The 13,304-nt window shown below is 37.2% G+C and overlaps 1 protein-coding gene across 5 annotated transcripts in view; it reads right to left on the bottom strand.

The window, feature by feature from the left end:
* The window catches only part of astn1 (astrotactin 1), a 275,092-nt gene that overhangs the window by 259,916 nt on the left and 1,872 nt on the right, over nt 1-13,304 (bottom strand). The gene's annotated exons all lie outside the window — the stretch shown is intronic.

The raw sequence follows: 13,304 nt of genomic DNA, 5'->3' as shown, positions 1-13,304 counted from the left end.
GGAGCCTATCCCAGCTGTCTTTGAGTGAGAGGCGTGGTCCACCCTGGTCAGCCAATCACAGGCCACATATAGACAAACAACCATTCACACTCACATTCATACCTATGGACAATTTGGAGTCGCTAATTAACCTAGCATGATTTTGGAATGTGGGAGGAAACCGGAGTACCCGGAGAAAACCCACGCATGCACGGGGAGAACATGCAAACTCCACACAGAGATGCCAAGCGGAGAATCGAACCCGGGTCTTCCGGATCTCCTGACTGTGTCAGGATATTCATTCATTCATTCATTTTCTACCGCTTTTCCTTATGAGAGTCGCAGGGGGTGCTGGAGCCTATCCCAGCTGTCTTTGAGTGAGAGGCGGGGTACACCTTGGTCAGCTAATCACAAGGCACATATAGACAAACAACCATTCACACTCACATTCATACATACGGACAATTTGGAGTCGCTAATTAACCTAGCATGATTTTGGAATGTGGGAGGAAACCGGAGTACCCGGAGAAAACCCACGCATGCACGGGGAGAACATGCAAACTCCACACAGAGATGCCAAGCGGAGAATCGAACCCGGGTCTTCCAGATATCCTGACTATGTCAGGATATTCATTCATTCATTCATTTTCTACCGCTTTTCCTTATGAGAGTCGCAGGGGGTGCTGGAGCCTATCCCAGCTGTCTTTGAGTGAGAGGCGGGGTACACCTTGGACTGGTGGCCAGTCAATCACAGGGCACATATAGACAAACAACCATTCACACTCACATTCATACTTATGGACAATTTTGGAGGAATTAACCTAGCATGATTTTGGAATGTGGGAGGAGCTGTGAGGTCTGTGCGCTAACCACTCGACCACCGTGCCGCCGTGTCAGGATATACCTCCAAATGTGTATGTGTGTTGACCGGTAAATGTTGATTTATTTATTTGCCGACTTCAACTGTTTAGCCAAGTCAGACTTATTTGTAGACCACATTTAATGTGTGTGTGTGTGTGTGTGTGTGTGTGTGTGTGTGTGTACTGTATGTATACATGTGTATGTATATGCAGATGTATCAAAAAATGTCACCTATTTATCTGAATGTCTTTACATCTTAAACAGGATATAACAGCCCACTGCACTGTGCCATCAAAAAAAAAAAAAGGATGCTGGCATCATCATCATCATCATCATCATCATCATCATGGATAATGTGGTTATTGCAACAGCTTTGATGTTTGGACTTATTTTTTTTTTTTACACCTTAATCATCAGATACCCTCTTCAACTCGGCTTCACATTCAAGGTGATAGAAAAGTCGGTAATGGAGTTGGATGTGACACAGGTCTTAAGAAAAGACAAAACTGCTCCAATAATGAGCGCTCCCTGCTGCTAAGCACACAAAGCCCAAAATAAATCAGCGCCTTTAGGTTCATCAAGGGAAATCACTTGTCACTAAATGTATTAATCAGCTTCAACAATTAACAACTTCAACAACTTAACGTGCCATGTTGTTGGGGCCAGCTTTTTAAAATGTTTTTCATTTTAAACTACATAAACTTAAATTTTGACAAAGGCGTTGAACATCATGTTTGTATTGTTCTCGTAAGATGGTTTCCTGTAACGTTTTTTAACAGAAAAGATCTATTTCCCATGCCATGATTGAGTTAAGTCCCATATTTACCTACTAAGACATTTATTTTGAAAGTCTTTGTAAACCATGCAATAGATTACATTAGGTTGATCTGAATATGATGGATGAGCAACACTAAAGAGAATTTAATATATGGGTAAATATTTATATTGATATTGAATACTGGCAGCACACAATGCATAAGTTACTATCATTTAATTCATTCAAGTTCATTTGAGTACTACTTATTCAAAATAAACTAGTTACTCTAATCACAATATTTAGGATAATTTAGTACTACAAACTTAAAATAAGCAAGTTACTATAATACTTTATTTAGTTTAATTTAACTACTGCATACAATACATACAATCATTTATTTAATCTATGTAATTTCATCTATGTAATTACTTTTTGTGAGGCAGCAAGTTTGCACATTTTTTCAAGTTATATATATATATATATTTTTTTTTACAGTACAAGGTAAAATGTGGAGGCAAATATGGATATAATTATTACACTGTCTAGCCAAAATAAAATATAAAAATTATTTTATTCTGATGAAGTAATATCCAATTTTGATAATGGTTTAACTTTATTTTAACATTAATCAAGTTGCAATGAAATACATGATATAATTCAATAGAAGAAACAAAGCTTATCAAATCCTACCCCCAAAATAAACTAATTTTTTGCAACTGATGTAAAACAGGTAGTTGGTAGGATTGCATAAGCTTTGATTCTTCCTACTTCTTATTGGACATGTGTGTCACGGTCTGGCTTGTAGGCGTTGGGATGCGACCTCAGAATGTAGAGAGCAGAACCAAGTACACGTAAAGAGTTTATTTTTAATAATAACTGCGGCGACAGGAAACAGCAACTGAGTAGAGCAAACCAAACAAACGAGAATGATCCCACAAAACGGAGAAGCACACACCTGAACTAAATAGACAACAGAAATTAGGAACAGGTGTGGTGATAATTGCAACACAGGGAAAACAAGGCAAAACAGGAAGTGAATACAAAATAAGAGCGTCCGAACAGAAACTAAAGCCCAAAAAGGGAACATAAACAAACTGTTACACGGGAACCTACCTAAGGTGTGACAATGTGTATGTACGATGTCAGGGGTGGGCAAACTACAGCCCGGGGGTCACATGCGGCCCACCAAACGTTTGAATCCGGCCCGCCAGTTGCTATTTCAAAAGTATTTCAACTTTTAACATACAAACTGGCAACATAACTTGCAAGTCGGATGTCTTATTTAGTAAAAAAAAAAAAAAAAAAAAAAAGTAAAATTAAAGGACATAGTTGTGGTCTGATGTTTAAAGTGCTCCTGAAAAAAGGCACAAGAACATACAGCTGATAGTATAACACTTTTACAGATAAAATTAGACAAATTATTCAAGAAAAATTCATTCATTCATTTTCTAACTCTTTTCCTTACGAGAGGTTGTGGGGGTGTATTTAAAATAATAGAACATTTTTTAAAATGTTTTTATTTTTTTAATTATTTTTTGGGGGGAAAAAATACCTAAAAATTATTTAACAAATAAAGAAATTATATTTTGAATAAACTGTAGTTCTGTAATTCCTGTTCAAAAAACTAATTGTGATGTGGATGAAAGACTAAAAGACATAAAAAAATATGTTTTTGAAAATATACACGTATGCGTCAACATGGCCTAAATCCAAAGGAAAAAACTGTAATTTTAACTGTTTACTGCACAGGTTTAGAATGTCACTGAACGTATTTACATGAGCAAATTGAAAAGAATCTTGTGACCAATTGTGTAAGAGCTAATCCAGGCTCATAGTAATCTATTTGAAGGAGATGCACGGACCCACCATATCTAAACATGTTAAGTCAACAATGGCATTTGTGTTCACAGCACAGTCACACAGCAAATTGTTAACAAGCAAGTACTGTGAGTTTGTTGGGTTGTTGCCATATTTATGATGTGCCACAATCATGATAATGACAAAGACTGCATGACGACATGCTCAAACACTAATACCCCTTACAAAAATAACACCCACTCTGTCCAAGTCACATTTGTAATCTTGAAAAGAGAAACAAAGCTTGGCCCACATTTAACAAAGCGATTTATGTAAAAATAAATGCAAAGTCCTCCTGTAATCCAAATCTATGGTAGCATTTTTTTTCTGTGATTTTCTGAACCGAGGGATATTCAACACAGAAGTGATATGATGGATGCATCTTTATTCATACTGTATTTTTTTTTAAGTCAGGTTGTCATGATTTCTCTTTGTACCTTATTCTATACAGTAATCCCTTGTTCATCACGCCTAATTGGTTTTCCGAAAAGTTGGATTCCTTCATCTAGGGAAGGGGCCGCCGCTGTGTGTCACTGGCCAATCACAGAGCATGAAGAGTCAATACTTACTTACAATAATTAATACTACTACTACTAATAATAATAATAATAATAACAATAAAATAAAATAAAAATAATAATAATAATAATAATAATAATGATAATAATAATAATTTTTATAATAATGTGATGTACCACAGTGTAACTGCGTGTATTTTACACTGGTACACCACATTGTTATAATAATAATAATAATAATAATAATAATAATAATAATAATAATAATAATAATAACAATAATAATAATAATAATAATAATAACAATAAAATAATAATAATAATAATAATAATAATAATAATAATAATAATAATAATAATAATAACAATAATTACTACTATAATTACTATTATTATCTACCCACTTATAATAAAGAGAATAATAATAATAGTAGTAATTATTACTATTATTATTGTTATTATTATATTAACAATTAATATTTAATAATTATTTAATCATAATTGTCATTTTTATTGTATTAATAATAATAATTGTTTAATGATTATTTAATAATTATTATTGATTATTAACAATAATTAATACAATAATTACTATTATTTAATAATTATTTAATAACAATAATAATAATTTATAATAATAGCTATAATAATAAAATAATAGTAATAATAATTATTATTATTAACGTGCTTGCACTAGCTAGGCGCGAAGATCACCCCTTGACCACGCAATGACCCGGTAGGCTATTGCGTTATCCAACTATAATCATGTATTAAAATATGAAGAACAGTCACTGCCAGTAAAAAAAATAGACATAAGAGAGATTAAAATACATGATAATGTTTTATATTCGGAAGGTTTTACTTGAAATTGTTGGCAAAAAAAAAAAAAACATTAAGAAATTGAACTTGAAAATTAGGCTAAAAAATGTTTCAGAACCAGACAGATACATCAAAAGAACCACATATGGCTTGCAAGGCTCGAACATAGGTTCCCGGCCTCTGCTCTGGATAATACTGAGAAAGTGTCTTTCAACGCAATGAAATGACTTGTGTTTCTCCCTCAATAAATGTGTGCCAGTATGTGCTTGCATCGATTAACATTCAAACGTTATTATCTGACCGGCAGCGCTGACTGGCCTTTGCATGTCACTGACCTCATGAAGCTGCATGGCCGTCCCAATCTCAGCCAATTAGAGCCAATCAGGATGACTAATTAGTGTTAATAATCAGATACTCAGACTGCTGGTGTCCTCATTGCTTATTAAGGGAAATGACAAAGAGAATGAATATCAAATTTGTACACAATGACTCAACATTTAATTGACTGAAATATGCATGCATGCATGAGGAATACATCCAGTGCTTTCCAGTGGAGCAAAGAAGAAAAATGAATTAATTAAACAGCAATAATGATAAATTAGATTTTAGAAGTAATATTTAAAAAATACAGGAAATGGAAATGGAAAAAATGTCAGGTACGGTAGTCACAATCATCGATAAATCGATCATAGAACGATGAAAAACAAAGTTGATGATTTTGCCGGACTGGATAATTTGACATGTCAATGAATGCGTGTTTTATAGGCTGTTCCTTGGTTGGAACAGCCCTTTGTGATGGACGATTCGATTCTAATCTACCGCCATGGAAAAAAATTATTAGACCACCCTTGTTTTTTGAGTTCATCCATTTTAATATTAGTACTATAACTAAACAAAATACAATTTGGACAAATTCAATAACAAAAATGGCTCATAAGGGTTTAATTTAAGAGCTGATGTTTACCCACTTCCATGGTGTTCTTGATAATTGCCTAAATGTTTTGCATGATTTCACCAGGTACTCCGGTTTCCTCCCACATTCCAAAAACATGCTAGGTTAATTGGCCACTCCAAATTGTCCATCGGTATGAAAGTGAGTGTGAATGGTTGTTTGTCTATATGTGCCCTGTGATTGGTTGGCCACCAGTCCAGGGTGTACCCCGCCTCTCGCCCGAAGACAGCTGGGATAGGCTCCAGCACCCCTGCGACCTTCGTGAGGATAAGCGGTAGAAAATGAATAAATTAATGAATGTTGATGTTATTGTTATTGTGCACAAACTTCAAGTTAGTTCATGCTAGCAAACAGTGGCCGATCCAGAAGGTTTCTATCGGTGTTAGGTCACACAAACAAATGGCTATGAGCTTTGGGTCAATGCCTGCCCTAGCTTGTTCATTCGGGAAGGGCTCATAGTAAAGCCACTGCTCCTGCACATCAAGAGGAGCCAGTTGAGTTGGCTCGGTCATCAAGGCTGGTGCGGTGTCCTACGCGGCCCAGCTGGGAGGGTGCCCAGGGGCAGACCTAGGGCACGCTGGAGGGACTATGTCTTGCACTTGACCTGGGAACACTGAATTTTTTTTTTTTTTTTTTTTAGAAACATGAAGAGTTTTCAATAAAATATAGATTATAGTCACCAATAATTTGCAAAACTATAAAGCTGATAAAAACTTCGAGATGGTAATAGTATTGGTTTTATTTAATTTGAACATGCATCAGATTACAATTGAGTGCATCCCATAATCAGTTCCACATGTCCAAAAGGAGTAGGAAGAAGCAAAGCTTATTAAATCTGGTACTTTTACAATCAGTAACTGTTACATTTGTTCACTTCCTGCTTTCCATAATACAGTTTAAAGTGGTTTTTTTTTGTTTTTTTAAATTATGCACCTCGTACCAAAGTACGAAGTGATATGACCATACAATGACATAATGCATTTTATTATTTAATGTTTTTTTTTTTTTATTAGTGGTCAAGTTTGTTTTTTTTTTCCTGAATATAGACACACAAAGCCACAGACTTTTCATGGCAAGTTTGAATGCAAATTCCATTCTACATGACCTTGTTGCTCGCTTGCGTTGTGTTGCATGGCCTGTTTCTAATGTGAGTGCAGTCTTGCTGGATTACCTTCATCTATTTAATGGCTTGATTGCGTGTCGAGTTCTTCTGTTAGCTTTATTAAAATTTCATTCCTGCAGTAATTAAGCAGTGCCAGTTCTTTCCTTGAGAGGAGCTTGTGCTTCTAAATTGTTGGCACATTAATTAAACATGATGGTCTTGTAAATAAAGCAAGCAGTGTTGGCATCGTGTCCAGAAATAACGCGAGGAGATTGTGTCATATTATTAAAGCTACGCGAGGGACTTATAAGTGCCTTCTTGTGTTTGATGATAATTACATTTATGAAAATAATTCTGTTTTAGCTGCCTCAAGCAATATTAGACGATGTATTGTGGGAATCTGAGCACATTGTCAGCCTTGAAAGTGGCATTTAAACATTTCCTCTCCTGACGGTGTCAGAGAGAAAAGGCCTTGCTCTGGTGGAAGCTACTGGAGTAGAAAGTGCAAATTTGAAAGAAAAAAAAAGCAATATCTCAGCTTGAGTTGAAAAGACAGGTCGTCTGTCTTCTTCCTCTTGGCCGAGACGATTGCATCTGTTAGCGTACACGGCACATCCAAACAGAAAACCTTGGAAATCTAACACAAACAACGACAACGGTGATGGCAAATTGACGACAGAAACCCCAAGCAGGCCAATATATCTTTAACACTGTCAGTGTGTGTGTGTGTGTGTGTGTGTGTCATCTTCCTTAACAACAACTTGCTAACAGTCTACATGTCAGCAGCAAGGGTTTAACGGTATATGTAGAGACAGATTTCACCAAGAAGTCTTTAACCACAGGAGAGGATTTTCCAGTTCTGGCTCTTCCGATTTTCTACAATAAAAGCTCTGATAAAACATTCCACTGTTCTCAAATATCTTAATTTTTATTTTTCTGCACAAAATAAGATGAAAAATAAATAAACAAATAAAAAAATAAAATCAATCAATCAGTAATAAATAAATATAATAATAATAATAAAACGGCAAATAATAAAAACTTAAGAAACCGCACATACTTGGTGAGTAGACAAATTATTTTTTTCAGATTAAAATGAACAAAGCATTATTAGAGCCCTGTAGACATGACAAAACACGTCACATTTATACTCTTTTTATTTACAACATATTGCGCAACTGCAGGGTCTTGAAACACATGCTAACTCGCAAACTAGAGAGCTAGCGACCTAAACGGTAGCCTTCAAGTTATTTCCTTTAAACTTAAATAGCCAAAAACTTACCACTTCCACACGGATAGGGAGGATAACTATTAACAGTTATTTAACCTTTAACATGAACATTAATCAAATGTAATATTTTTTTCTGGGTACATGATACCATACAGCATCCATATCAAACTTGCACGGACGCGGACATTAAACTTTCATATCAAGGCGGGGGCCTCAAACTAGTCACGAACTGGCCACGTGTTTGAGACCCCTGGTTTAACACATCTAAGTATGAGTATAAGTGTACCGATCAAATCAACACCTGTCATTGCCTTTAAATGCGTAGGGCCCACCAGACTGCACATCAGAAGCCACAATGCCCGTCACCACGTGGACCACCTCGCAGAACACATGTAATCTGTCCTTTTGTCATGAATAGGAGTACATTAGGTGGAGCCAAACACAAATATTCGGTATTCAGAACGGCACAAATAATGACTTTTTTACAAAAAAATTATTAGAACAAATACTTTAAATATATATATTTGCATTCAGAAACAATTCAAACATCATATCAGAAAGTTGTGTTTCTCTGTGGGACTCTCTGTCCGGATCAGCCAATGTAATGAGTGACTGGTGTTCAGCAGAGCCACAGAGAGCAGTCCGTCCGCCCCCCACAGCAACAGAGGACGCTGAAGTTAGCATCCATATTTTGCTTTGTAAACACACTACCTTTCACCTCAACTGGGTTTCAGATGCTGTTTTCAACAGGAGATGATTCCATTGGGCTGCATTTAGTTGCTATTTACTTCTGCAGTTGGCCGTTCTCCTGTTGGCTCTGTTAGCATTAGCTTGTTAGCTTGCTAACGTTAAGGCTGTTGACAGTGTAACGTTCACATTGGCTTTAAACGGTTAAGTAAGTAACGCTTGTGAACTTGTGTAGAATTCTATGCACTTCTGGGTGGTATTTGGTACCTTTAAGTTAGTGTGAGGTTAAGTGGGGGGGGGGTTCATGTTCACAATTATATTTTATTAGTTTTTGGTTAAGCCATCCATGAGGTTATGGCTATTATTATTATTTCCTTCAGGTTAAATCTGGTGGATTTATGACAAAAACATTGGTTAATTTATTCATAATTATTATTATTGTAATTATTATTATTATTCATATTTTTCCAGGGGGTGGGGGGGGAGTTGCCTTTTACTCTAAGACAAATATAAATACTTTTACGACTTCAACAAATACAAATACGGGCTGCGTTGCACACCCCTAGAGTACATACTGTAATTAAGTGACATTTTTTTATTAAACACAGCAGTAGGCTAATCCAGGTGTCATGCTTGTGATCCACTTGCATTCCTGCTCTGCTGTCCCCAAATAGGAGAGCCTTTGATGCTATATTTTATCCCGATATGTCCTCCTCTCCGTCCTTATTGTAATGTACTCCATCTTTTCAGGTCACGATAATAAAACAGAAATATGGGCAATCACAGGTCAATACTTAAGACACCAACTGACTTACATTTATTCAACAAGCGTCTCTCTCTTGTTTCTTCTTTTTTATCTCTTATAATGGATCCTCCATATTGGATGTTGTGGCTGTTTGTGGTTGGCTGAGAGATGTGAACTAATTCGTTGGCATCATAATTTAAACCTGCCGTCAGATTGAATTGCCCATTATGTGTGACGCCTTTGATCTGACATGAGATGTGATGGAACAGTTCATACAAAAATATACATGCTGGTTCAGGCGGGTACATTAAAGCGTTGGTTGCTGTGATTGTTTATTGCATTGAAACAATTGCATTATTGCCTGACGATCCGAAAAACCTGCCTGTGAGGTTTTGGTGCCAATTTACCACTGGTAAACAACTGCCGGGTGCGCTTCGCTTGTGCCGAGAATAGTCCAGGTCGGAGCTGGTGAGCTTTCGGCGTGTTCATTGCGGCAAGTTGAAAATGTGGACACCTCCACCTGGTGCGCCGCCATGCCTATTTCGGAGCAGCCCAGTCTACCAGATTATCAAATTGGCTACTCAATTTGTGGTGCACTGGAAAAAAATGACCAATGCATGGAGTGCACCACACTCTTCCACGAAAATAGAGCCCTTAGTGTCTCTCACATTTAATGAGTGAAAAATTGCTACAGAACCAATTGTTCTGTACTGAAAAAATCCAGTTACAGTACAACGCCTCTAATCTTGTATATGACAACAAAGGCAGGCAATGCTCACCCATGAACCCCCACAAGTCAAGAAGTAAAAGCTCGGAGCTATTGTGTGCTTGAGAGCTGCATTGCGTTTGAACTGATGTTGTTCTTGTGAAAACTCTCCAAGGTTGACAAATTGACAGATCGAGGGCAGCGTGTGATGACAGAAGAAAATTAAGATATATTGCTTTTTGCAGCCTGATGAAATCAGGGCATTAGAAGGCGAAACGAACAAACTGCTCTGCTGCTTTCGACATAGAAATGCCACGCTGCCTGCATCTTTAAAATGAGGCTGTATGTAATTCTGGCCAGTTTTTCCTTCATGCTTTTTTTAACACTTGCCATATGCTTGTGTGCACAAAATAATGACAATTCTCAATCTTTTCACTGGATTTACTTCACAAACTCTCAAAGGCAGCATGTCCATGCCGTGCCATACATTACCAGATGGTAATCTTAAAGCTAAAGTATATATAAATATATATATTTTTCCAGCTGTTTGTTCAGCTTCCACTGGGTTCTGTGAGCCTGCATACAGATACGGATGACTTTTTGTTTGCCTTGATCCTTCTGAGCGAGACGGCTTAATAAAAATATGTGGGCAGCAGCTCTATTTTTTGGAAAGTAAATCATCAAGCTGTACGCTGCAATTTTTTTTTTTTCACTTGCCAAAATTTTAAATGATATTTGTAGACACAGTAGATATTATAAACGAGTATCCATTACGGAAAATGCATTTTTTTTGCAGATTACAAGTATGAAACGAGTACAGCTGTCCATTATCCATGAGGCAAATGGTCTGTAGTTGTTAGGAAAGACGTTATTTTTTGTCATTTATTTTTTCTTCTTTTGTTCCTCAATGAGCTGTTGTTGTTGCATGTTGCTCTGACATGTTACTGTCTTGATTTTAAATTTTATGTACAGTATTTTCTGGACTATAAGTCGCTCCGGAGTATAAGTCGCACAAGGCCAGAAATGCATAATTGGGAAGAAAAAAACATACATAAGTCGCACCGGACTATAAGTCGCATTTTTAGCTGGTAATTTATTTTCCAAACTACTTGACCAAAACAGACATTACGTCCTCTTGGAAGGCAAGTTCTAACAATAAAAGAATAGAGAATAGGCTGAATAGGTGTAAGATATGCTAACACAATGCTTATTCAGCCACACAAAAAATAAACATGAACAGAAAAGGTGTCCAGTGTTTATGTAACATAAACACTTTTTTTATTTATAAGTCGCTCTGGAGTATAAGTCGCAGGAACAGCCAACCTATGAAAAAAAGTGACACTTATAGTCCGGAAAATACAGTACCTTACGAAGATAACATTAGCTGTGTGGAGGGCTGGCTTTCTCTTAATTATGACTACTGAATGTGTGGCAGTTTATTCCGATAGTAACTGTGCTGTGAACTACGAAGATGAAAAATAAAAACAATTTATCTCACTAATTAGTAGCTGCTCATTTTTAGGAGACAATACTGTCTGATGGAACAAGGAGGTGATACCGATCTCTGATGCCGATCCTGATAATCCATGAGTGAAATCGGCCGACCACCTCGTGAGTGCTCACAGAGTCAGAAGTGGTTACAGAGGGTACGCGCATCACACGTCATCCATAGCCTGAAAGTGCTACATAGTGTCTGCATGCTCCCAAATCCGTACTGAGGTGGTACTCATCCCCAAATTTTGCCCACACTAGCAAGTACAGCGAGTTGGGACGGGTCTTTAGCCACTGCCTGACGGATGATCACATCACCAACCTCAAACTCACCACACCCTGCCAAGTGCTCACCCCCAAATGGCGCACCAATTTAAGCTTTTCAAAGCGACATTTCAAAGAGACATTTTTGTGCACTGTCACAAAAATAGGAAATCCGACACATGGCAGACGTGCTTGTTCGGGATGCTGCAGCAGTGGGGGCGGAGCTGATCGGCAGAGGGGATCTGCATTTTAGCCAGAAACATCCAATGTCGATACCATGCTTTTTTTCACTGATATCAGTGGATACTGATCAAAGTACAACTACTACATACTTTTACAGTCTACTTTAAATCTACAGTACAAAAGCACTATCATATTGTCTAGCAGACTCAAGAAAATACAGTTTGTTCCTATGCACAATATGAATTCAAACAATTACAATAAAAATTAAAACAACCGGTTGTTTATTAGCCGATGGAAGGGGTACTGTACATAATTTATTCATTCATTCCTTCATTTTCTACCGCTTATCCTGGTGGGTCGTGGGGGATGCTGGAGCCTATCCCAGCTGTCTTCGGGCAAGAGGCAGGGTACACCCTGGACTGGTCGCCAGCCAATCACAGCGCACATATAGACAAAGAACCATTCACACTCACATTCATACCTATGGACAATTTTGAGTCACCAATTAACCTAGCATGTTTTTGGACTGTGGGAGGAAACCGGAGTACCCGGAGAAAATCCACACATGCACAGGGAGAACATGCAAACTCCACACAGAGATGGCCTAGGGTGGAATTTCACCACTTGCCCGCTGTGCAGCCCTGTATATGACTTATTTTCACTTATTATGTGTTCGATGTTCGATTCTGGAACCAATTCACAGCAATGAACAAGGGATGATTGCAATCCATTCCATAAACACAGAAATGAGGAAAAGCAATGTGAAATAATTCTAATTGAGCAATGGATGAACTTCCCATATATCCTGGCAGGATCAACTTTCATGGGCCCCATGGTGGGTTATGCACAAAAAATGCACAAACAGCAACACGTAAGGTGCTTTGTTTGGGAATTCAATTTCACAGAATGATACAGGAAAGGGGGAACGGACTAGTTTGTTACTTGTAATATTGTGTGAAAACTAAGACAGCGTATGAAAACCGAATCATACAAAAACCGGGGAGTACAAAAAATGAGGTTTGACTGTATTTTATAATAATAAACATACTATATTACCCCACTGGGATTCAATATCATTTTAGGTCTCTGAAACAATCAGCTCCGAATCCCTTTGAAGACAATATCAACATTAACCACAACACCGTGTACACT

The sequence above is a fragment of the Doryrhamphus excisus genome, linkage group LG11 (assembly GCF_037039965.1).
Source record: "Doryrhamphus excisus strain RoL-2023G ecotype Guam linkage group LG11, RoL_Dexc_Guam_v1.1, whole genome shotgun sequence".
Taxonomy (NCBI): domain Eukaryota; kingdom Metazoa; phylum Chordata; class Actinopteri; order Syngnathiformes; family Syngnathidae; genus Doryrhamphus; species Doryrhamphus excisus.
This window is presented reverse-complemented; position numbering and strand designations above follow the sequence as displayed.